A 27700-nucleotide genomic window follows, 5' to 3' on the forward strand; every position below is an offset into this window, starting at 1 on the left:
AGACCTTAAGTGGCTTCAGTTTGGGACTGAAGTGGGAGCTGAGAAATCAGCCATCAGGCATTGTATAATGGTTGGGTTCACGTGTATTGCAATGGAACCAGTCAGCACTTTCATGCTAGGGAAGTTGAGATTTGTGGAGAACCTGGATTGCTGCTGGATTCCCCCCATGCTTCTTGGCATATCACACTGGATTTTTGGCAACCCTGCCAACACATCAAGCACTTAGCTGTGCAGACTCATCAGTCTTTTATTGCACCCATTTCTGAATCCTATACAATGGGACTTTGATTGACCTTGTTCTCTGGGAGTTGGCATCTGGACCAACCTTTGCTCATGCCCTGACTGCAGGCCACTTGTGCCTGATGATACACCAGGGACTGATCCTGTCTCTACACTGACTCCTACAGAATGTTAATAGTTATTATCTGACTGGTGGCTGGAACTGATGGATCGATTGACATAGTGCCTTCATTTCTCTCACTGGGCAGGCAACACAAGCCCAGGTTGGGTTTCTTGACTGTCCAGAAGGACAGTATGTTAAAGTAAGGGGGAAGCGTTGAAAGTGAGAAGTGCCCATTGATACCTTCTATTGTGGTATGAGGGAAGAAGTGGAAGTTCAGAGAGAGGAACAGATATGAACATCTTTAATGGGTCTCAGCACTACCAACAGTCAAGAACTCTACAACGACCACTCCAGTTATTGCTATTGGTCTTCTAGTTGGGGAGAGGGGCAATAATACATTGTTCCCTACCAGTTTGTTGCTGTTGGCCCTGGTTCTCTGTCATCTTATCCTAGAGAGAGGGAAATATGTTAGTGTGTGTTGTGTATTGCATTTGAGTATATCTGAACAGTTTGCTGCGTGCAAACTGAGATATGGCTGTCAGGCTGAGAGTTGGTGGGAGAAAGGAAGACCAGGCCCCAGTTCTGAATCTTTACAAGGTGAGCGATACAGGATTCAGCGGTCTGTGAGGATAGTTGTGTAACTGGAAGTTGAAGATGCATTTACTGACCTTGACCTTCAGTGTGATGTCACTGAACTTTATGCAGCACATATCAAGGTCCTCAGATGAGGCTCCACAACATTCTCCTCCTCCTCCCAATGTACTTAGAGGGACTCCGTGTGGTTGGAAGAACTCCCTCCTCTCCACATCATCAAGGGCTGCAGTTACAAACACTTGAAAATTTACGTGACTCCTCTCTCAGAAAGCTAAAATGACTGCATCAACCGGTTCTGGCCACAGTGCATCTCCCCTTTCTTAGGTGCAGGCTGGTTTTAATCAGTGTATGATAGCTTAATTTGGTGTTATCTTCTCACACAATTAAGCCCCAGGTAATGTGCTAGGACAGTTGACAACAATTGGCTACCATGCTGGTGGCTGAAACCAGACTACCGAGCAGAAGAAGCATGAATTTTGAGCATTTCTGCAGGAGGCTGAACAGGAAATAATCACACATCGCTATCCCAGCATATGTTTATCTGCACCATTCAAATTAGTTCACAGAATGAAATGTTATACAAAATCACTGAGAATATACATCGTGACATGAGCTAAGGACAGATGGAAATATTCATCATGTCTCTAATAACAATAGTATCTCTAAACTGGCTGCATTTATAAATAAAATACTTATTCCTTAGTATCCCTCCCACTATGTATCTTCAGGTTGTGATCTCCTTTGTCAGCAATTAGTCTCCAAGGTCAAACATCCCTTCACGTTTAGTAAAACGACTACCAGGCCCTTTGGTGTGCCAAGTGTTCCACCACAAGAGCAATATAATCTCAGCCTACATTGCGAATGGGCTAAGATGTCAAGGTCATCACAGATTCCAGGTACTCCTGTTTGGGGATAAAAAGGAGCCTCTGCAAACAATCAATAACTACCAGGTGTTATTGATTCAGTTGTTTTTGTTTCAGCTTTTTGCAGAAACTTTTATTAGCTGTTGTTACTTTGTTTTATGATGATGCAAATTTGTCATCATTATTTAGCAGGGAAATAGAAATTGTATTGATAACAAGTACAAAATGGTAGTCTAATGCAGGTGTCAAAATAACAATGAAAATCAAATATCTTCATATGCTGTTAATCTGAAATTAAAAAATACTGGAAACATTCAGCGGGTCTTTGATCTGAACTTTTGGTCTGTTTCTCTTTCCACAATGCTGCCTGCAGAATGTTGTAATAACAATGTAAATTGCTGTGAATCTTAGGCAGTTCATAACTTCATCTTAATTCTGAGGGTAGATTATTGACAAAATTATTTTTTGAGGGAAGCTTAATTTCAATAATATACCCTACCTTGGATCTGAATTTGTCAATATTGGTTCCCACTATTCACAACGCAGGGTTAATGATTGTGATGTGAAACTTACAGGTGAAACATGTATCTAATTACTCAGAAATTTTATGGTAAGTCCTTGTTGTAAAGGTCATTATTTTTACTCGAAGTAAGATCTTTGTTGCACTGTAATTGTTAAGATGATAAATAAGGCCCATGTTTTGTTCAACCAATAACTCAAGTTCCAGCTATTCCTGAGGAAAATTAGCAGTTTGTATAGGCTAATGTACCTGCATGGATCTTTTGGTTATCCAATGTCATATTACTGTGTACTGAAAAATTAATATACAATACAATTAGCAGTACAGCTCTGCTGAGAGGATTTTCTTTGCACAACTATAAGTACTTAGTATATTCCTTCCTTCATTATTTTCCCATTAATTTATCACAAATGTTTATCCTATATTTACCATTAGCCTCCATTAGCTTATAAAGTGCTAAGAGGCACATTCCATTTTTAGTTTTAAAGAGATAAAAAGGTTATTATGTATGGTTTCTAGAAGAAAAACAATGTAATTTAAATCGAGAAATACTATGCATTGGACTTATCTGCATTTTGTTATTGGCATTGATATTGGTTTATTATGGTCATATATACCACACACATCCAGATATTCAGTCACATAGTTTTTAAGTGCAACAGGACATAACTGCTGTTTAAAATCGATAAAAGATTGTATCATGCTGCACATATTGAAGGGTTTGGCCAAACTTTCCAGTGTGCATTATGATCAAACACCTCAAGCATGGAGAGCATACAGGAGCAAGCTCAACCATTGTGAATACAACATTTGATCCCTGTCCTGTCAAGTTTATTAATTTATGTGCAATTAATATGTGTTAAGTCCTGCAAAAGAAATCAGATCTGAGAGGAGTTCTGCACTTATGTCAGTAAGTGTCATGAATTTACTTTCAGCTTAACTACGGATTCAGTTGGAGGAGAGCTTATTTGACTGAGCAACAGTGAACTATGGGGATGCAGTAATTCTGGATATTCCCATTCATTTTTGAGTTTTCTATTTTGTAACAATGTAAGGATGCTTTAGTGGTGACCCACTGGGCTTCCAGGAAGTTTAGGAACAGAAGAGGAACTGGAGGCCATTTTTACTTACTTGAGGCAAAAGAGGGGTTAAAGGGTTCTGTCCTGGATGGCAGAAACCAAAACAGTCTTATGAAGAATTCATTTGGAGACCAAGATTGTCAAAGCTAGTATTACAGAGGTCTGCTAATTGTTGCAGGTAGAGTTCCAGCCAAGGACTTGTCCGTGGATCTGTCTGGTGGTCATATTCACCCTGAATTTCTAAGCTCTGGATCAATCCAGGTGATGATGACTGTTATCTGTCAGGTGTCAAAGTTTGCAGCTCTCTGCTCAAGCAGAGGGCAATTCAATTCCTTCTCCTTTGGTGGTGGAGAGAATTTGGCAGCATGGATACTGGACTTGCCTTATTTCAGGGATTAATAGACTGCGTATGACACTGAGGATTCCATATGTGAATTAAGAACTGTTTGCCTGCTGAAAATGCAAATTCTATATAACTACAGCGCCAGGATAAACTCAGCTGGGTCCCCATGCAAAACCATTTTAGTGCTTGTTTGAATGCCAATTGAATTATGCATTTATGCTCCTTCAAATGGATGAAGATACCACCTAGTGTTGTAATGAGGGATATCAAATATATGGTCTCAGAAACAGTTCCAAGTCTTTGCTGAGTTTTATCTCGGAGCTGGATGTGCAGTTGTTTCTGTGTGTCTGGGCCAGTGAATCTGGTTTTCAGATCTTGAGTACCTTAATTTGACTATCTTTAAGAGTCTGCAGAAGACTGATGGGTGAGAATAGAATCAGGGTAGGCTGTGAAGCAATCCCTAGTCAAATATCTGCAAGATGTGGAGAGAGCATTAGCAAAACTTGGAGTAGAAATTTGTCGTGGGTCACTTTTGCTAAAGACACCTGTCTAGGGATGTTGTATCCCACTTCTGAAATTTGTTCCCTTTGACTTTGATGAATCTAATTTTCAGACACAAAATAAAAGAAGAAAGAACACTTCAATATTATACAGTACCTTTCAGGATGCCCCTAGCTATTTTACTGAAAGTGAAGTTCTTTTTAAGTTTAGTCACTATTGCAATGTAGGAAATGTCAATTTTGTGCATTATCAGCCACCACAAATGTCATCCCAGTATGATAATGACCTCATCCTCTTTTTTACGGAAATATTGATGGAGTAATAAATACTGGCATCAGGGAAAACTCCCCTGTTCTTCCCCAGAACAATACCATGGGAGTTTTACATCATCCCAAAACAACAGGCAGGGACTGAACATGAAATGACATCTTCAGCTTAAATCTACTGTTCGAAAGTTGTTCTTGAACCTAGGATCTTCTGATTCAGTGGCAAGATGCTATCTACTGAGCTGTACAATATACCTGCTACTATATGTAGTGTAATTAAGAGCCAATCTCCACCTCCACTTTCACTTAATTTTTGCATTGAAAATTATACATTTAAAACATATGTATAAACAGAGAAATGCTGAGAAATTATGGTTACAAAAGAAAAATTCTGTATTTCAATAATAGAACAGTTTACAGTTGAGAAACATTTTAAATTGAGATTATCTGGTGTTTATTTTCATTGATGAGATTAGGTAGAATTTTGTCTACTATACAATTTGAGAATCCAAATAACTTTAAAATTAGAAAAACAATGTAATTCATTAATATCACTTATTTTAATTAGAAAGTTACAATAAGTCATGAATGACAAAGGGGTCAGTTTATAATTTACAAGTGCTATAACTGAATAATGTATAAGGAGAAAATTGCCATTTATGAGATTATTTTGCTTTGTTTACAGATCAAAAATTCAATAATTAAAAATACATAGAAATGTATAACTATGACGTGGTAATTTATGATTATAGAGATATTTACTCATAATGGAGAGTTTCTGAGAATAAGTAAACAATCTGAATACCGAAAGCCTGCAATTAAAACAAAAAAAACACGGTAAAAATGCTGGAATTGCCATCATAGCAGGCAGCATCAATGATGATGGGCCAATGGCCTGAAGCATCAACTGCTTCCCTCTCCATAGATGTTGTCCACTCTGTACTTTGTTTTTATGCTAGCTAGGTTATTGTCGATTACTTTTCTGTGAAACTGTTCAAGACATTTCCCCACATTAATTGTGCTTCTGGTGTTATTTACACCATGGTCCCTGTGATTATTTTTTGGAGACATCACTGAGTTGGTGATATTTCACTTGAGACGTCCACTGTGGTCTCAGCTGCCCTGAGTAACTTCTGAGAAAAAGAAAGTAAAATAGCTTTGGTAACAATATATTGAAGATAAATGATCTTACCTTCCTACTTTATATGAACTAATACAAGTAAGATTGGCTGCCACTCCCATCGCCTGCTCCAGAGTTACTCCACCTGGTTCCAATTTTCTGCCTAGAGATTTCAATTGGGGGAGGAAGGAGTAGAAGTCATCCTATCATTATACATTCTGTTGAGAATCTCTTCCTCACGGTGCTTTACACTGAGGCTGGTTCCCTGATGATGCATTGTATCGGGGTGCATTCTTTCACAGTCCATTGTTTCAGGATCCACCCTCCTGGGGAATCGGGTCATTCCCTGGGTCCCTTACAGACTGCTGGCATCCATTCTGCATTGTGCCTTGCTCTAATGTCCTTGGGTTATGTTTCTGTGCTCTGCCGAGAGCCCTGATCTGGAAGCAGGAGGCTTCCACTTATCCTTCCTGTGCACTCCTGGGGGAAGGGTTACCTCCTTCCATCAGGTGATTAACCCCGCTCCGCCGGCTGGACACCCCGGGGTTTGGGCAGTACTGCCCCGGCCGGTATTCCCGGGCCTCCTTTTCTCCCCACTCCCCCACTCCCCCACTCCGGTCTCCTCCAGACCGGCGGCCATACCGCCATGTTCCGGCGCCCGGACTCCGCCCGGAGCCGATTGATCGGCGCACACAGGAAGATGGTGGCCCACAGGGAAGCAGGAAGCGGCGGCGGCCTTGGGATGAGGGGAGAGATCCAAGGTTTCGCTCCTTTATAATCCCTCTAACGTCGCCTGCGATCGGCTTCCCGCCCCCCGCCGCCGGGGGATCGGGCCGATGTTATTGCCCACATCTCCTCACCACCGCGCCCCCGGGTGTCGGCGGTCACTCGACCGGTTTAACCGCAACGGGAGCTCGGCGGAGACCAAGCCGGGAGAGGAGGGCCTGCTGCCGGGCCCTCCCGCCGTCCCAGGCCCAGCTGGAGCCGCGGGGAACTCGCAAACCCGCCGCCGGATCATTCTCCTGTCGTGTTGGTATCTATTTATTTATTTTAATTGCTCGCCTTCTGTTTGCAGATTGCCGGCGACAACCTGCCTCGCTTTCCGACCAACACAGTCTCCGAGTGTGCGGCAAGTCTGGCGAGCAGCGGCTGGTAAGGGAAACAAAACGTCGGCTTGTCGCTGTTTCCGCACGGGGGGTGGGTGGGGGGCTCAGCAAATTGTAACGGCTCCGAGAGGAGGTTGAGCTGCGGTCCTGCCGTGGAATGCTAATGCGTGTTGCAATTTGCAAGCGGAGTCCCCAGTGAGCAAAAAAACTTTTATAGCCTCGGGGCGAGAGTGGTATGTAGATCCACTGCTCTGCCTTTCCTGTGTATTTAACTCTGTGTTTTACAGAAGCTCATATTTAGAAATAATTCCCTTACGAAGTAGGAGCAGCTTTCCATGTCAGTAGATCGACTTGTACACGGTTGTGCAACAGTTGATTGGTTGTTGCCTATTTCTATTTTGTTTTCTGTCGCAGTAAATGGCTTTCTAATTTATTTATGTGATATGGGCATTACTGGCAAGGCCATCTCGGCGTCCTTGATGGTCTGAGCTGACGCCTTGATAAGGTGCAGTCCGTGTATTCAGGTTGGTGTAGTGTCATATACACCAGTGTGCAATGAAATTCTTTGCTCGCCTGAAGCTTAAAAAAGTAAACAATGAGACTGTTAGAAGTTCAGGATTTTGACAGTGACAGTAGAGGAGGAGGTGATTAATTTCAAGTCAAGAAGGTGTGTAACTGGCAGTGGTACTAAAGGAGGTTACCTTCCCAAGTGCTCATGTTCCTTCTCAGTTAAGTGAGTTTCAAAGAAGCCTTTGGCAAGTTGCTGTTGTGTGCATTGTTGATGGTCTGCACAATGGTGGAGGGACTGGATGTTCAAGGTGATGAATGGAGTGGCATTGATTGAGTGGGCTTCTGTGCCCTAGTTAAGGCAAGCCACTTGATCATTAATCCAGGCAGTGGAGACAATTTATTATGCTCTGTACTTGTACCTGTGCATGGTGGGAAGGCTTTGTGGAGTTTGGTGAATTATGCTTTGCAAAATAGTCAACCACATATACATGTACCTGGGCCAGTTAAGTTTCTGGTCAGTTATGATCTTGCCTGGTTGTTGCTGATGGTGCATCATAATGTTGTTGCATATCAAAGGAAAATGGTTATTCTCTCTTATTGGAGTCGGTCATTGCATAACACTTAGTGACACACATTTCTTGCTATTTCTTTAACATTGCCTAAATATTATACAGGTCTTTTCCAAGACTGAATGGAGCTTCTTTGGAATTGCAAATGGAAATGAGCAATGTGCTTCAGATGCTGCCCTGAAGAGCTCTTGCAAAGATGCCCTGTAACTGAGAGAGTGGCCTCCAACACACAATCAATCTTGTTTTGTTGGGTATGATCCAGCTGGTGGAGAATTTTTATTTCCCCTTGTTCTCATTAACTTTATTTTTATCAGGCCTTCTTGATGCCACACTGTCTGCCAAGGGTGGTCAGTGTCAGCGTACCTCTGAAATTCAGCCCTTTGGAATTGGGCTTAATGAGGCTGGAGCCAAATGGTCTTGGCAAAACCTGAGTAGCATTAGTAAGCTTGATGGTACCATCGATATCTTCCATCACCTGTTGACAGTTGAAGATGAACTGAAAGGTGACATCTGTCCACGCAGGACGTGCCCTACCTTTTGTGGCAAGATGTAAATTTGATAATTTTCCATATTTTGTTTTTGTGGTAAAATTTTACTCAACAACTTAGCTGTTCATGGCTTGTTTTGGAGAATGCTTTCACCTCTACAAGTGGAACTTGACAAGAAGTGGAGTAGATTGAATTATCCATGCTGTTGATTTTACAGATCCCTGACATCCATGAAGTCTGAGATGTTATGCATGTTATTCTTGTCTACTGACTAGTTAAAACCATGAAAACTTAACCTCATTCCTGATGGTAGCATTTAATTTTCAGCATAAATTACACTGTCATGTAATGATAAATAAAGCTACTGCTGCTGAAATCAAAATAAAATAACTTCAGTAAATTTGATTTCTGGAAATAGCTTTTATCTTTGTCAAATGTCCCTTTTAGAAGTATGTTCTATCAGTTGGACTAATCTTATCTGGAAAATGAGTTAGGCTGCAGGTGATCCAAAGCTTACTGCAGTCTTTTTGGTTCTCTGAATATAACAGTTGGAATGTCGAGGTGAGATCTTGATGGATCATCCAATCGGTATTTTTGGCTTTGGTTTTGTCTTTGCATATTTGCTGAACTTGGCCATTGCTAAGGATGTGGTTGTTCATGGAGCCTCCTCCTTGTCCACCATCACTCCAGGTTGAACATGGCAGGGTTGCAGAGCTTTGATCTTATCCATTGATTGTGGGATTGCTTGGCTCTACCTATTGCAAACTGCTACTGTTAATCGTACACAGTCCTGTGTCATAGAATGTCAGGCTGACATATCATTTTAAAGTATGCCTGATGCTGCTACTCCTGCATGATAGACCGCTACCTCCTGGATCCCCTGTTTTTAGCTGGTGGATACATTCTGAATCTATCCCATTTAGCATAGTGGTACTATGATACAATGTGATTGAGTATATCCCTCCTGTGATAGCTGCCTATTGTCTCCAGAATAGTCCTATCTATAGTGCTGCGGATGGCTGGATCTGTGATGGGTGGATTAGTGATTAAGAAATTGGAACAGATGCTCCTTGCTACTATTTTTAAAAACTGAAATTTTCATGTTGCTCTAAGGTAATGAGATTGCACATTCATGTGCATGGAAGAGTTTAGTTGTGCTTGTGTACAGAAATTGCTGTCAGTTTTACAGAGCAATGATGCTGAGCACTGACATTTCTTCCACAATTTCTCATACACTTATAGATGCTGTTTTTGCTAGCTACAGTCTAGGTAAAACCATGGAAACCTTTATCCCATTGTAGCAATATCATTTAACTTCAAGTATGGTTTACACTTGCATAAAACAAGTTGAATTAGAAACAAACTAGCTTCAATAAACTTGAGTTCTGAAAATAGATTTTTTAAATGTTTGAAGTGTCTGTTCATAACTGCCCTGTGCACTATTATGTGTTTTACATAGGCTATAGTTTTTAATGTATTCCATCTCTGATTTCATTTGACTAATATTGTCTAGAAAATAGGTCAAAATGCAGGCACTATAAAACTTCCTGTAGTCTTTTTGGTTTATCAAGTTTTTTATTCATTGTCTTTTATTAAATTTACAGTTTGCATTAAAGTGATACACTCATTGGTGTCATGATGTTATCATCCCTTTGACATCCCTGCCCTGCCCCCTTCACAACCAACTAGTGATAACGTCTGAAGCTTTGAGGGGTTTGCATATTTTAGTGAGTGCACATAAATGGGGCTTTCATTCAGAAATTGGAAGGCACTACTGTAAATTACTGACTGGGAATGAAAGCAGCTTGGCAACTGTCCTCTGACTAGCATGCCAGAACAAAGATCCCCCCTCTGCTTGCTGAGCTAGCTATCCTCACTTAGATTGGCCTCCTTAGTGGTAAAACACTTAACAGGTACAGCAAATATTCTCAGCTTTCATTGTTGAAACAGATGCAAATTTTGTGCATTGATGCATATTTCCCTGTGGCCATGTGACATGTCATCAAGGACCTAATGTCTACTGTGGGGGTGGTGGGAGGGACTATGCTTGTTTTTTTTAAATAGCTTTGAATTTCTACAGGTTAATTTGTAGAAGGTTGAACTTTCTTTCTCATGTGATTCTAATTAATTTTAAACAGTTAAGTTTGTCTGAAATGTTAGTCACAATTTCCAGAAGTTCCCATAATATATAACTTAAAATCTTCCTGGTGAGAGATTGAAAGGTGTTAGTGTTCAGAAGGACCTGAGTGTCCTGAAAGTTAACATGTAGTTTCAGAAGCAATTAGGAAGGCAAATGTTATCTTGGCCTTTATTGCAAAAGGGTTTGATACAAGAATACAGATGGCTTCAATTATATAGAGCTCTGGTGAGACCATATCTAGTGTGTACAGATCTGATCTCCCACTTAAAGAAGGGTATACGTGGTAGAGAGGGTGCAGCAAGGATTCACCAGATTGAATTCAGATTGAATTTCTAGGATGGTGAGTTTGCAGTATGAGGAGGGATTCAGTAGACATGCCTTTTCTCTCTTGCATTTAGAAGAAAGAGGTGCTTTCATTGAAGTGTACAAAATTCTCACAGGAATTAATAGGGTAGATGCAGAGTTGATGTTTCAGTTCACTGGTCACGGGTCTCAAAATAAGGGGCTAGCCATTCAGGCAATGAGGATATCCAACAAGAGAAAATCCAGCTATCACCCCCTGACATTCAATGGCATTACCATCACAATATCCTGGGGGCTACCATTGACAAGAAACTGAACTGGAGTAGCCATACACGCAATGTGGCTACAAGAGCAGGTCAGCAGGTAGGAATCCTGCGGCGAATAACTCCCCAAAACCTGCCCACCATCTACAAGGCTCAAGTCAGGAGTGTGATTGAATACTCTCCATTTGCCTGGATGAGTGCAGCTTCAACAACACTCGTACAGGACGTAGCCCACTTGATAGGCACCCCATCCACAACCATTCACTCATTCCACCGACTCGCAGTAGCAGCAGCTTGTGTCATCCACAGATGCACTGCAGCAGCTTGCCAAAATTCCTTTGACAGCACCTTCCAAACCTACGGCCTCCACCAGCTAGAAGGACCAAGGCAGCAAAACCATGGGAACACCAACACCACCACCTGGAAGTTGGCCTCCAAGCAACACACCATCCTGACTTGGAAATATATTGCCGTTCCTTCGCTGTCACTGGGTCAAAATCCTGGAACTTTCTCCACACCTCAAGGCCTGCAGCTGTTCAAGAAGGCAGCTCAGCAGCACCTTCTCAGGCAATTGGGGATTGATAATTAAATGCTGGTTCAGCCTGCGAAGCTCACATCCATTAAATGAATTTAAAAAATGAAAACATTTCTTCAATTGGAAGGTAGTAAATCTTTGGAAAACTCTGCCCAACAGGGCTTTGGAGGTGCAGTTGATCAGTATATTCAAGTTGGAGATTGATAGATTTTTAGATATCAAGGGATATGGAATTAGTACAGGAAAGTGTCACTAAGATGAGAGATCTGCCGTGAGCTTATTGAACGTTGGAAGATTCATGAGGTGTCAAATGACCTACTTTACTATTTATAATGTTTTGAAATGTCACATACTCTGGGGTATTCATTTTCTAACTTTGATCACCTTGCAACTGTCTTGGTTGTGATTTAGATCAACTCAATTTGTATCTAATTGTGTCAATTTGCTTTGTTCAGATAAAGAATCTTGCATTTTGATAGCAGCTGTATATCTGCTTTCAAATTGGGTTCTCTTCAGTAGATACAACCCAATTTGAGTGTAAATTGTTCTTCCACTACTATAAGGACTGACATAAGCAAAATGAACTTCAAATTTCAACAGAATTTGCTGTGGTGCACAAAAGTTGTTATCTGGTTAAGTCAATTAGCTTGACAATCTTGTGCAATTTATGTTTTTAAAATGGAAAGGAATTTAATATGCAATAATGAACACAGCTGTCTATCTTGTGGAGTTTAGAATAGATTAGATTATTGAATGGCATCAATATAAACATCTTTAGAAACTTGTATTTCATTTTAAACCATTTCTTTCAATATTTCAGTATGTGCAATATATAAAATAGGTAAGTATTGAGAGTGTAGAGAGCAATATCCCTCTATCCTTTCAGTGGAGGGAAGAGAAACTATGAAATTGTAGATCTTGGTCTAATGTTTGTTACTGTATGAAGAATGAACTAGTGTTGTAGGAAAACGGCTAATGTTATTAGAGACAGTCACTGAGCAGTTGGGCAAATGTGAATGAATTGAAGAAGGGCAGTCTCAGTTATGGCTTGCGAACATAGATGGATTATTTGAAGAATAAACTAACTGGGTAACAAGTGTCTTTTGACATAATTTATATGGACTTTTACAGGAGAGGAACTCAACAAATAAGATAGCAGGTGGAATTGGGTAGGTAGCAAAAAGTGAGCCACAATCATGGATATGTTCTCTCATTTGGAAAGAAGTGACTAGGGATCTAAATTGGGCTCTGAGTTTTGAGTAGTTGCAGGAACATGAAGCTTTGTATGTAAGTTGTGCCGCCTGGCTTGAAGTCAGTGACAAATTCAATGAAAGCAGGAACTTGCAAAGGAATGTTGACAGATGAGACAGAGGCAAATCTGAAGCAGTTTGATTTCAATGTGGAGAAAATTTGAGATTGTGTGCCTTGGACGTGAGAATAACACTTAAGTATTTTCTAAAGGATGAGAAGCCAGGATCACTAATGAACAGAAAGTTTAAGGAGGTCCAAGATAACAATATACTGTAAATGAGGGCAGCTTTAAAACAGTTATTTGAGATTTTGGTGCTTATCCAAACAGTATTGGAATATGGAGGTGGAAATTACTTAATAACCACGTGGGTTGGTGCTGTCAGTGTTGACTTGCTGGAGTAATATTGGATAAAATGAGTTCATTTATGAAGCTAGATTACAATAGCCTAGGCTTGTATTCCCTTGGTGTAGAAGATGAAGGCGTGATTTGACTGAAATGTTAAAGGTGATTAAAGATTTGGTCAGGTGGATGAAAAGAAATCATCATTCCTGTGGGGGAATACAGAACAAGGGACATTGGCTTAATGAAAATGTTAAGGTTTTCAGGGATAATGCTAAGAAGTACTTTTTCAATTGCTCACATAATGTCACTGGATATCTTGATTACAATGCTTGACAAAAAGAGTACTGCTGAATGAAGTGAATCATAGAATTACATTTCTTAAGCACATGCTATTTGCCCAAATGAGCACTGCTGAATTTATTTTTCGTATGAACCACCTTACTTTACCTTCTCATTTCTGTTTTTCCTCGTACTCTACATCTTCCCTAAATCCTTCAATTTGCTTATCTCAGCCACGCTATGTGGTAGCTAACTTGCATTCTCATCACTTAAAAGCCATTGGTATTCTGAGGTGTCTTTGTACATGAATCACTGAAAGTTAAGATATGGGTAAACAGTTAAGAAGCCAAATAGTGTGTTGGCTTTCATTCCAAAAGGAGTTGAATACAAGAGTACACGTGCATTGCTACTATTGGAGGCAATACATGGAAGGACATACTTTGATAAAGATCATGCAGTGAAGGTTCATCAGATCAATTCCTAGGATGGTGTGGAGATTAAGCAGACTGGACCTGTTCATTCTTGAGTTTAGAAGAATGAGTGGTCATTTTATGGAAATGTTCATATTCCACACAGGGCTTTATAGCATAGATGTAGAATTGAAAATCAAAAAAAAAAATTGGGCGCTGAAAATCTGAAACAAAAAAAAAACAAATTGCTGAAAACGCTCAACAAGTCATGCAGCATTTGTGAAAAGAGTTAAAGTTTTGGGTTGAAGATCCTTCATCAGAACAGGGAAAAGGTGAAAAATGAGTTGGGTTTAAGTTGCAGAGAAAGGGGGTAGAATTGATGTTTCTCCTGGCTGAGGTGTGTCTAGAATGAAGAGGGTTATAGTTTTAATAGAGGGTTGGCTGTTGAGATGAAAAGAAATTTCTTGCCCACGGGGTAGTGAGCTCTTGGAATTCTCATCCCAAGAGGGCTGTGGAGGCTCATTTGGTGAGTACATTTAAGATGCATCAATATATTCTTGTATATTAAGGGAATCAAAGGTCAGTGCTGGAAAGTGGTGCTAGGGTAAAAGATCAGCCTTGATCTCACTGAATGAAGCAGCAGGCACAAGAAGCTGAATGGTCTGTACCTGCTTCCATTTCTCATTTGCTTTGAGTAAAACATGTATTTCTTCCATTCCATTTTGGGTTTATTTGTGGCTATCTTGCACTTATGGCTTTTGATTTTAGATTCCAAAATTTGTGGATATCCCACTGACATCTTCAGCAGATGCCCTCATAAGATCATACGTTCCAAAGCAAGAAAAGAATTTTGCACTTCTGCAGTGCTCTTCCAAAATATAAGTTAATCAGGTAGAGAATTAAATGTTGGCCAGAATACCAGGGAAATTTCATTTCTGTACATTTCTTCTGAAATTTAAAGTGCAGCGTGTAGTCATTACTGAACAGAAGTCACTACAGAATATGATGTTACTTGTGCAAAATGTAAATTGAACAGTAGAAATCTCAAGTTTGGGGAAGTCAGCAGAGAAATCTAGTGCAGAATGGGAAGATGCTTCTCTCTATATGTTGTAGTGCAAAGGTAAAAGGTTTAAAATGACACTTGTTTCACCAGGGTAACAAATTAATAATCATAATTATTGGCCTTGCTAATATCATGTGCAATTGTGGCAATACTTTCCTATTGAGAAGCAACTCCTTTGGGGAGTTTAGATGAGTCCCTTCCATGTGGCATTTACTTTGCTGTCTATAACTTCCACCCAAACTGAGTCCACTTTACTATCACTGCATCCATATCACTACTCAGCATGCACTAACCCTTACTTGATGAATAAAGCTGTAGAGTAGATCACATTTATCTGAGGTGTTGGCACAAACCATCTCCTGCAGTGAACTTGATTGCCTTTTCAGTTTTTGGGATGAGAGAAGAGGGAAATAACATTTCTGGAATGTAGTTGTTTTTGGGAGAGGGAGAAATAAATTTTACTTCCTCTATAGCTCCTGTGGAAAATAATTATGACCTTTATGATTGGACCACTTTTGAATTGGTTATTGTTACCGAATGTCCATTGTACCCTTTTCTATTTTAGGTTTGCAGATTGTTGGGAAGAGCAAATACTTTTGTAGTGACTGGTATGGCAAATCTTGAATTAGACTCTTAGTGGTTGGGTAATACCTTCTAATTTGATTTCCATGAACTTTAGATCCTCTTGATAGTAGAAGCTGAGATTCCAGAGATATCTTTTGAGCACTTAGATATTTATCATTTCACTATCTGCAGTGCATGCATATGTGAAGGTCAAACCAAATTGAAAGTTACTGCAAATTGCTCATTGCTAACAAATGAGCATCTTTCTTTGATTGTAGAATGACATTTTATTAGAAACTAGCTGCTATACCTGCATTGCTCAGGTTATTATGCTGGCAATCATGATTGCATTTATTTCCATGCAATCAAAGTTTATAACATTCTTTGTAAATAAAGTCTATGTATATTTAATGAATAATATAATTAGAGGGTTAAAATCATGTAGTTTAACTAAAGTTGCCAATAAAATATACATACTGAAAATATGTATACAAACATTGTTTAATATAGTTATCGTTAAGTAGGTCTGTACCTTCTGTGCATTGTGTAAATTTTCTTGATTTCAATATTGAAATGCCTCAGAATACACTTTTTGAATCCAGTGTAAAAATGTATAGATTATTTTTAACTCCAACTATGAAGCAACTTGCAATAGCTGACTATGGGAAAAGCGTTGAGTTTCAAGATTAAGACTAACAACTTTTGGTAATTATTCTTGTGCCTTGCTAATGCTCATTACAAAACTAAGTTGAGTAGGCAACTGAAGTTGCTTGAATTGAAAAAGTAGATCAGATAGGATAATTGGTATCCGAAGGATAGACACTTTTGCCGACACCATTACTAGTCAGTATTGTGGCCTCAATTATATGTGGCAGTAATTTTTAAACTGATAATCTTGTGCCATTGCATAGTATTGGTGGATCCAAATTTCTGAGCAGCATGATTAGTTCAAGGTTATGTGATGGCACACCAGGTGGTGACAGTTTAAAAATTCAACAGGAAAATGTACAGCCTGATCAATGTCTGTCACACAGTCAATAGATCTATATTGTACAGGTTGTCTGGGAAGCTTCGAAAGGTTGTTATTCATGGCCTGCACTGCATCATTTGTTGGTGCTAAAATTGCTTTCATGCAACCTGTGGTAATTCAAATACATTTGGGAAAACAGCTTGCATCAGATCATGAAATGATGTAACAATTTGGCCCAAGTTATTCATTGAAATCATTGCTAGTTAGTATTTCTGTTAAATTTCCCCCTTTCCTAATTTGAGTAAATTCGAAACAAACTCTCTCATAGATGGATTGCCTGTCAAATATACTTGTATGTTAGTTGTCAAGTGATTGTTTAACATTTTCCTAAATATGATGCTTTAATATAGACTTTGAAGTCATCTGCTTTAGTACCTTGTCATAGTGTTTGTCACAATTCTCCAGCTAAAGTAACACCTCCAATTAATTGATTATTGTATCTAAGATCTTGCAACACTCAATGTAATGCTTCATTGCCTGCTTTGTTAGCCATTGTACATTCATTCCAGAGAATAACTTTACAATCTTTTAGAATATTTTCCTTTGCAGTTCCCCGACCAATATTACACGTTGGTGTCTCCATGTGTAAAGGGAGTTTAAAAGCCATATGTGCAGTTTTGTCAAAAGTGAAGCAATGCCTGATGATGCCATGGCCAGGGCAATCATGTTTTGTCTTCAAAGTTGAGCCAAAAGTAGGTTAATAAGGAAAGATTTTCCCATTCCAGCAGAAGCATCCAAAAAATATCATTCATTGTAAGCAGCCTCTGTAATAACATTTCTTTAGTATCTCACTAAACTTGGTTCATTCTCGTGTATATTCATCTAACCGGTTTAAATTGTAGCTGGTCTCCCGCAGAAACTCGGTGCACCAATTTTCAGTTTCTCTTTCTGGTTCAGGTAGACCAAAATTATTTGGGTCAGGCCCACCCAAATATTTAGTACCTCAAAAATAGATCTGAAAACAAAAATCTCATCAATTTTCCATGGGGAAAATCAAAATTCAGTCCTCTTTTGGGCTATGGAGGGCCTCCAATGGAGTTTCAGAAAAACTAAGTGTAGTGTATATCCTTATGCTAAATATACATGCAAAATTTCAGATTTTCAGATTGTTTCATTATTGAGCTATGCATGGAACACAAGGCTTTCTATTTTATTATATCTTTAGATTAGGCAGAAAATATTGGATGTTGTGTGACAGCAAGTTGTATTACAGACCCTTTGGATTTATTGTCAGTCTTTTAATACTGAATTAGTATTTCTAGTAACATAAGCTAGGGTGGTGCAATGATGGTGCAAATTTATGAAATAAGTAGACAGGTGCTGACCATTGAGCTGCAGTAACAATGCAAATGGAAGGCATCGTGATTAAGAGAATGAGGACACAAACAGACAAAGCTGGGGTGTAGATTTTGTTGAATACTAAATACCCATAGCCTTTTGAATTTAGACCTGGGACTTAACGGTTTGTTTAGATGTTGATTAAGATTATATTTGGGATTCTTGGATGATGCCATGTAGTCTCTAAGTGTTAGGTTTCAAGAAAGATCAAAGCTAATCGGAGATGTGTCAGAATTGCAAATGAATGATGTACAAATGGTGAAAAGTGAAATAAAGTAGATTATTTATGTAACTAAAAGCAAGGTGAGAAAACTAGAAAAAGATCACATTCAAGTGAGTAATTAAAAACTATTATGTATATTCGAAGTTGGGGAGCATTTCTGGAGAATTAATGTTTTTGGGTTGATGGAGTGAGGTCTTAAGCTGAAATGTTAACTCTTTTTATATAGTGTTGCCTAATTTGCTAACTTCTTCCAGCATTTTCTGTTTTTACTTCAGATTTCCAGCTTTTGTGGTATTTTGCTTTCAATCATTATGTATATTCTCTGAAACATTGAAGTGAATTTGTGTGAATGGAGTAGGCAGCTGAGGAACTATCGAACAGGTTTCCATGTGATCATTTACTGTCTACTACAAAAAATGTCAATGATTCAGAGAACATTGAGGTCAGTAATAAGATGAAGGGGGAAAAAGTAATGGGGGGAAAACTTTTTTTTAAAAAATCAAGCAAAAATGAAACAAGGGAAATGCCTCTTAGAAGTATCTTATAATCCATTGTATCATTTAACCCACATGTTAATCTTTAGAGCAGTGTGCATTTATGACTCACTGTGGGGGAAGGAGTATTGTTTCAATAGAGTGAAGTGACAGTACAGAGATTAAAAGGAGAAGTTAAAGCATATGGGAAGGGAGGTGTAGCAGCAATATTTAAATTGGTCATGGTTTTGTATGCATCTGATAGAGATTACACCATAAATTTGCTGTTTCTAGACAGTTCATGTTATCTTCAGACTTGTGTATATAAGGAAGGTCAGTTCAGGTCTGAGGGAACACTGTTGGAGGTTGTGTCATTCCAGTCATTAAACCAAATCTGTTCACTTACATGGTGTAAAATATTCCATGGGGCTACTTTGAAGAAGAATAAAGAATTATGCCAGATGCCTTGGTCAATGTTTCTCTTGACTAAAAAAGATTATCTGATAGTAATCTCATTGGAGTTTAATGTGCAAATTTGTTGCTGTATTTCCTCCATTTCAGCAGTAAGTGCACTTGAAATATTTAATTGCATGCAAAGTAGGGTCATAAAAAAATCTCTAAATGTAAAGGATGCCTTTCCTTTAATTGAAAAAATGCTTTTGATGCACCTTTAGTTTGAGAACCCTTGTAGTTTAATGTCTGTCAGCATGTTTGTTTGAAATTGCTATTTCAGCACAGTTTGTGATATGAGGATCTCATTTGCACGTTGTCATACTTGAAACCTCTCATTGTCAACCAGCTTTCAGTATTCAGTTCAGGTCAGTGTTGCAAAGTGTTTTTGGTACCTTTTTTAAAAATCAATTTAATGACTTTAAAATATGATAAGAGAAATTATATTGTAGTTATGCCAAAAAATGCTAGAAAAGAATGCTGTCATTTTTCTTTCTTGACTCTAGTATTTTGCTGTTTGAGGCTTTTTGGGGAAAGTCTTCATCTTTTGTCTTTTTGACAAAATTGTGTCAAGAAAACTAGTGATATATATGCAGATTGGGTGTGGTGACCTCTAAAGTAACATAGAGAATTGTCTGTTACTGGGGCTGTAGGTCTGGTTGTAGGCTTGGCTCATAGCTCGGCCTGGTTGCTAAAAATAATGTAGAATTTCAAGCTATTGTTCTACGTAGCTTTGTTAAAAATAAGTCAAAAATCTATTTAAGTCGAAACCAGTGCATCTTCTGATGGGAATGCTGGGAGAGAAGTGGACAGAAGAATCCTATGCCTTTGTATTTTTGGAATGAGTTCTGATGGTGTTTTAATGAACTTTTGTAACCCAAACAATCTCTATTTTCCAATGGTAACAGCAGGAATACAGACAAATAATGGGCACTCAAGAATTACTATTACAAAACTCAGAAGGTTTGCAAACCTTTAAAAATCAGAAGTTTAGGCACTGTTCCCAGCTCTGAAATACCATAAAGGAGTTCCTAAAATTCAAGGTCATTTAAGATTTATAACTGCTGCACTGCCAATTGCCATGTGGAATAAGTAGTAATCACAGCAAGGAACTGTAGTTTATTAAGTTTGATTTTTTTTACGCACACGCACACCTGTGAGGAAACCACTCATACTGCTATATTTGCGCTTTATAAATGGTTTTCTGGCATATGCCTTTTTCCATGAATTGGCACATAATACTGAAATCACTTTGATTCATTCTGTTTGGGACGTTTCCATGATGCCTGCTCAGTGGGATCAGTGAAATAAATGCTACAAGCTTTCATTCGACCTGTGCACAGACTGTAGTCTGTGAGAGGCTAACCATGATTTCAAGAAAATGTTAGTATGATTAGCTAAAGATCTCTTGTGCTTTGAGTAACATTTGACAAATTTAGTGTATATCTTTTGACTAATATCAAACCAAGGATGTTTTACATAGGCGAAAGCATTTTACAAGTACAAGTAGGCTCACAAGTTGTTTAATTTTAATGATTTCAGCATCTAGCCAATGCTAACTGCACTATTGATTGGGCGTATTTGTTACCATAGGTTGGTACCACCAGTTAGAGCTAACCTGCACCTCTTAAAACCAATCTGCACCTCTTAAGTGAAAGGTGCATTTTGGTGGGAGTATTTGGTAGTCTTACAAGAAGTTAGTATGACTTGGGAAATGGTGAAGAATAACAGAATGTGGAATTGACGAGAGCTCATAGGTTTTTGAACAAGACTTTGGAGGCCTTGATTTTGATGCAAAATGAATGAAATCTCTTAAATGGCCTCCAGCTATACTCTTAGAAAGCAGAGGAGCAAAGGAAGAGATGGCTGTGGATGATTTGGATGCAAAAGCTTGCAAGGAATGTTTAAGATCTGTGAATGTCATCACCTACCAGATGCATTGCTGACCTCTGGCATTATTAATTCACCACAACCCCAATACCCACTGGCTAACAATCTCCTTCAGTTACAAGTTGTACCTGTATTCCGATGCATCACTTCAACCTTATGCACTTTGCAGCTTTTGTAAGTCTCATCCACATCTTATAGCTTGTACATGCTGTTGGATGTTCAACTGTGACAGCCACATTACCTAGGCACATTCACAACCATACTTCTGTCTTGTGATATGAGATGGTCCACAACCAGAAGCAGGAGGAACAAACAAGAGGAAGCTAGGTGTCCATGCATATTCGAACCTCAAATAGAAGGTGCTGACTGTTTTTGGCTGCAGAGTTGAAACAATGAAGATGAGCAATCCTCGTATCTAATTCTCCTATTCAGATCCCACTCCTGGTAATGGGTGTGTCTTATTGTTTTCGGATGTAGCCACCAACCAGGAAGTTGATGTTAATTTAGAGTGCAGATTATTGGTTTATTATTGTCACGTACCAAGGTACAGTGGAAAAATTTGTCTTGCATATCATTCATTGACTGAGTCGGAGGGAGACTAGCACCAGCTTTGCCTGGAGCTTTATACAGAGTTTGGAGACTGTTTCCAGCATATAAGTGGTGGTCAACGCCCATTTATTTCAGTTATGGGGCCATGGAGCATCTGTTGGCCAATGCCACAATTACATAGCCGTGGATATAATGTGTAAAGGGGGTTGCAGAGTATCACAGTAGTCCAACAATCTGTCCTCAGCACATTACCAGGATAGCTGAGGCTTTGTCCTGGGGAATTGGCAGCAGCTGAATGGAGCACAAACCTGCTGTTGTTTCTCAGGAAGATGGTGTTCTTTGGAGAGACAAGAACGCAAATGCTGGAATCTAGGCTTCAGAAAACTGCTGGAGGAACTCAGCAGGTCAGACAGCATCCACTTAGGGAAATGGACAGTCAGCATTTTGGGCTGAGACCCTTCCTCTGGCAGTTTGTTTTTTTGGACTCTATAGTGTTCATTCTCTGATTCTTACTATTCCACCAATATTCTTGCTCGTTCCCTTTCAGCTGAGTAAGATCATTGCTACGGATAAAGCTTCTCGGGTTAGAGGTGGTTGAAATCATCAAGGCCATCTGGAGACTTCTGCATAAAGTCAGCAGCCTTCTTCCAGCTCCTGGGGTGCTTTAGGAGTACTAACAGAGGCAAAGGGGGGGATAAGGTGACTTGTTAGCTGTTTTATGCCATAGGACCATGTCTCTCTTTTAAACTTGGTTTGGAATGTTTATTTTGGTTTTTTTTGTATTGTTGCCAAATTGAACCATGAGCTCAGCAATAAAGGGGAGGCATGGTATGAAATTGTTGATTACTGGCAAAGCACTGATGTGTTCTTCACAGTTGAGCAGAAAAGGGAAGTCTCGGTTTCCTCTTCCTTACCTTTGCTTTGTTTCCTTGAATGCCCAGTGTATAATTGGTAGCAAGGGCTAACCTCTCTTGATAGCATGGTTAAGAGGCACATAACAAATCAGCCCAATCTCGGCACCCATTACCTCCATCAAACTTGTTCAGGAATCCTACTAATGTACCCACATCTGGGATCACCTGGGTTTATGGAGGAGGATTTTGTTAGTACATTATTCTTCAGCATCTTTTGCACTTATTAGCTTGGTGGTTATACCTGTAGAAAGCAACAAATACTCATAGAATTGCAGGAACAATGGGAAGAAATCAAATACTGGCTAACATGCAAGGAATGATCCCTTCAAGTAGCTTTGTGTGTTCTTCTTACTCCTGAGTGTGCATTCAGCCATGTGAGGTTGAGGGCAGAAACTAGTAAACTGAGTTTTGATTTAGCAAGTTTTGCAGAGGATTGACGTTACTACACAGATTGATATCATTTTTTTTCCACTATATAAATGTACAATTCTTCAGAGGTGGGCATGAGGAAGGTCCTTGAAGAATAACTATGGATGTAATTGATGGGAATTTCATAGCTAAGGGCCTAGCTGGCTAATGGCACAATCAAACATATGTGGAAACCCTTTGGCAATACAGTGCCAACTTGATTTTCATGCAGATGTGTGTTTGTGCTGCTGACACTGTCTTCAAGCTCTGCAGGTGCTTGTGGCACTCAAATAAAATGGACGTTAACAGTCATTTTAAAAATATACAGTAACTTGGGGAATGATGCATTGGAAATAAATTTGGGCAGTTGTCTTTGCATCTTTAACTTTTTCAGTGGCTGACTTTTTAATTTAATAATGTTGAATTGGTAGTGTAAGCACTGATTTACCTTTGGAGCTGAAAGCTGTTATTTGAAGCAAATGGCCATTTAATTGCAGATGAAAAGCACGCCACCCACAACATAAGCATTTCAGTTTTAATGCATTGCCTTTTTATAAGGCTACAATTTTTGGCTTCCTTCCAGCTTGTGGTGTATTACAGGCCATCTACCAGAATACATTCTTTAATAAAACGGAAGGCATGGCTGTCCATGCCTGTGCTGTAATAGGGATGGAGTGAGTAGTGAGATTATTTTGCTGACTCCTGTGTCATTGGCTGTTTAAAAAAATATGAGAGTACTATGAAAGGATTGCTCCTCAAACGGGTGTTGTCAGGTCAACACATGGACATTTTTTAGGAATAAGTTTTTCTTGTCACATCTTAGTGTGAAAATGTCATCCTGGAGTATAATTTATCTTTCGCTTTTTTTTTAAGCGAAGTACAGTTAATCCAGTTAGTGCACAGACTTTTAAAAATCATTTCCCCTCATCTTGCAATTTGTCATGTAGTCTTTTCAATGCATGTATTGGTTCCTTCTATTGTATTTGCATTTCTCTCTCTAACCTCCTGTAATCTTCATTCCCTTTTGTCTTCGTCACATCATGAGTGATTATTCCTTATTCTACTAGGCCATAAGCTCTGAAATCCCTTTTCAAAATCTCTTCATCCTCCTTTTGAGACTCTTTAAGCATAGCTCTTTGTGCAGTGAAAATCAGGGGAAAAAAAACTGCAGATACTGGAAATCTGGAAAAAAGAAAAAACTGCTGGAAAAACTCAGCAGGTTGGATATCATCTACAGAAATAGAAATGGTCAACATTTATGGTTTGACATCCAAGTTTTTAATCAGCATCCTTTGGCCCAGGGTAAAGTTTTGCCTGCTGTCTGTAGAGTGCATTGAGACATTTTCCAATGTTTAAGGTGATGCATGGGGTATTGTTGAATTATGTACAAAAAAACCTGAAATATTGGTTAAGAGCTAAAAACGTTGGAATTAAGCAGTTTAGATGGCATCTGTGGATAGAGAGATGTAAAGTCAACATTTCTGCATAGTGACCTTTCATCAGAATTGGGTGGATTGGAAGTTAATAGGTTTTAATATGTGGAGAAAGTGTGGAGTGGGAGGAGTGCGGGATAGTAGGAAAACGGATAGGGTGGAAGGCAAGAGAGATGAAGTGACAAATGGACTAATATTCCAAGGTAATTGTCTAAAGGAAAAGTAAATACAGAATATGTCTGCCATTTGCATTGTGTATTATAAGCTTCATACAAAATATTTAGTCTTTATGTACCCATTCACTTTGAATTATTAAATAATTGTAAGGACTGGAGTACAACAATTTGCAAACCACACATCTTTATCCTCATTTTCTTTGAGTTCGTATCTAAGTATGAAATAGCTTGGCAAATTGGTCCAAAGTTGAAAGCTGTTATGAGTACTATACTGGGGTCTAATTTTTCCACCAAGCAAGAAAAATTGTGGCTGGTAGTGGAATCTTTGGTTTACAAGTGCAGAAAGAATTGCTCAGTTTTCTAAACTTATTTATTTTTCAAATGTTGGTGCAAGATAAGCTAAAGGTCATATTTTGCATTTGCTTAATTTCAATCACAGCTGCTTAAAGGTATTTTGCAATAATTTCTCTCATCTGATAATACTAACCTTATTCATCCATTAGCTTTTCTATCCACTGTATGCTGCTTAAAACTGTCTGTTGGACAGAACTATTTTAAGCTGAATGTTGCTGGTTGGCAACAGACTTTCCACTTGCCCTCAGTCCATCCCTTCTGATAGTATTCAGTGAGGGGAAAAAAATGTGGTAGGATACCTTGATGAAACTCAAAAAAAAACACAAAAAAACTGCAGAAGCTGGAAATCTGAAATAAAACCAGAAAATGCTTGGTGTAATCAGCAGGTCAGGAAGCATCTGTGGAAAGAGAAGCAGAATTAATATTTCAGGGTCATGTGAAGGGTCCATGACCCTTCAGAACTGGGAAGAAGAGAGAAAAAGTTGATATCAAACTTCAAGAAGGATGGATAGGATAAAGGGAATATCAAGGTGAGGCTCAGGTTGGCCTGGAGGTGAGCTGCAAAGCTGGTCATCTGTTTGATCAGTTAAGGGGGGGGGGCAGTTAGGGAAGGAGAATGTGGTTCTTCATAAAAGCTATGAAAAGAGGGCAGTTAGATTGTAAAGAATTGCAAGTACAGGGCTGCAGGACATGCCAAGCAGATCAGGCCGCACTAATGAAGAGAAACTGAGCTAATGTCACAATGGATGACCTAACCCATTCTGATACAATCTGGAAGGTTACCAAGTGCCCTGACACAAGATGGGGTGTTAGTTCTTGAGCTTGTGTTTAGCAGTGCCCACAGACGGGTAACAGTGGGATAGGGAATTAAAGTGGTAGGCATTAGGAAGCTTGGGATTTATCCCTGTGGATTGAAGGCAAGTGTTCTGCAAAGCAATTGCCCAACATGTGATGCATGTTTCTTCATCATAGAAACCAAATGCAGCATAATAGATTGGAAGAAGTGCAAGAAAACCATCTTCACTGGGAAGAACTGTATGGTTGCCTAGAAGGGTGAAGGGAGGAGATGCAAGGACAGGTGTTGTATGTCTTGCAATTGCATGGGAAAGTGATCGGAAGGGGAAGAGTGGACTATGGAGTTGCAAAGGGAACTGTCCCTTTTAAGGGTCAGAGGAGCAGAAAATGTGCCTAATGAAGCTTGTTGAAGGTGACAGAAATTGCGAAGGATGAACTGTTGTGTATGGAGGCTGTTGGGGGGGGGGGTGGTGGTGGTGAAGACCAGTGAAGCTTTGTCCCAAAGGAAAGAGGGTGACAGGTGAAGTAGGGGAAGTAAATGAGATGCAGTCAAGTGTGGTTCATTATGGTGAGGGGAAGTCATGGTTCAGAAAGAAGGAAGACAGGTCAGAGTTACTTCCATGGAAAGCCTCATCACAGCAAATATGACAGACAGAGAAACTCTAATGGAGTCCCCCCAAGAAGCAAGATGGGATGAAGAGTGGTCAAGATAGCTGCGCAAGTCCATTGGTTCATAATCTGTTTGCTGCTAGACTCTTGTCCCCTGAGATAAAGGCATGCAGAAGGAGAAGTGAAGAGTCAAAGATCGACTGTGTGAAGGTGAGAGCAGGGTGGAAATTAACAGCCAAAGTAATGAAACTTGAGTACTGCAAGAATAGGAGTACCTCACCTACTGTTTGTGAAATCTCAGTTTGTCACTGACTTTTTATTTCCCTTACAGAATTGTCACCCATCTTCAACCCAACCACGCCACTTAACTTTTCTAAAACTCCCATCTCAGCCATGGTCCTCAAAATTTAATTTTCCTATGCCACCCCTATCAGCTTGACAAGTTCTATAAACTCCACCTACTCCAATGAGCTTGCCATCTGCATAGAATAATTTTTCTCTCTCTGGCTTTTTTGCATCATTATCCTCTACACATCTTTTCAAAGCATGCCTCCAACCCACTTATTGTTGAATTCCATTCTTCCTGCAAGCAATATTAAAATAGGTTTCTGAATTAAAAGACAATAGAAGTTCAAGTGGCTCTATATTACATATAGTTAAAAGATTGTGTTTCTATTTTTTAAATTAAGATTCCAGATAATCTTGACACCTTTCCAAGCATGAATAGTTAGCAGTTCTTAAAGTACGGTTAACAATTAATTGGAAAACATTTTAAGATGAGATCTTTATAAGTCACATGTACATCGAAACACTTAGTGAAATGCATCTTTGTGTAGTGTGTTCTGGGGGCAGCCTGCAAATGTTGCCACGCTTCCGGCGCCAACATAGCATGCCCACAACTTCCTAACCAGTACGTCTTTGGAACGTGGGAGGAAACCGGAGCACCCGGAGGAAACCCATGCAGACATGGGGAGAACGTACAAACTCCTTACAGGCAGTGGCCGGAATTGAACACGGGTTGCTGGCGCTGTAATAGTGTTACACTAACCACTACACTTCCTTGCCAGGTGATAACAATTTTTCTTTGTTCATTGTTTCCAGATATTTACCATTTGTGCTTAAGACACATTGAAGGTCCGTGATCTAATGGACACACCTGAGACTTGTCTTCTGATGGATGTTAACAGAAGAGCTGCATTTCATGTGGTATGTCACATTTATTTTCATTGCCATTCTGTATGCAATTATTTTACCAGTGCTTTGTTGTTCATTGACTAAGATTTATCAAGTATCTGTTTATCATTGTTTGCCTGCAGTGGGCATTGTAACTTCTGCAGACTTTAAAGCCAGTTCCAGCAGAATGCACTAAAGCATCCTTGACTTCTTAATTGATAAGTTAATATCTCTGGAATACAAAGCAAAGCTTTGAATGCAGTCTCTTTAACTATCAGATAACAGAAGCAGCAGTGTGGATTTATTACTAATTTCTCAATGTAAATTGATATGAAACTACATCTTGCTGTATAGATGCATTGCCTTTTCACAAACTGTAATGATCCTTTGAAGCTGCAAAGAAAAATACTGCAGAAATTGGAAATCAGAAAT

The 27700-nt window shown here is 39.3% G+C and overlaps 1 protein-coding gene across 1 annotated transcript in view; it reads left to right on the plus strand.

Annotated features, from left to right (window-relative positions):
- Nucleotides 1-27700, plus strand: part of LOC127570301 (ataxin-1-like) — a 245768-nt gene that overhangs the window by 110127 nt on the left and 107941 nt on the right. Inside the window, 2 exon segments of the mRNA XM_052015724.1 lie at nucleotides 6705-6781; nucleotides 27197-27301. The gene's annotated coding sequence lies outside the window, so the exon portion shown is untranslated.

The sequence above is a fragment of the Pristis pectinata genome, chromosome 5, assembly GCF_009764475.1.
Source record: "Pristis pectinata isolate sPriPec2 chromosome 5, sPriPec2.1.pri, whole genome shotgun sequence".
NCBI classification, from domain to species: domain Eukaryota; kingdom Metazoa; phylum Chordata; class Chondrichthyes; order Rhinopristiformes; family Pristidae; genus Pristis; species Pristis pectinata.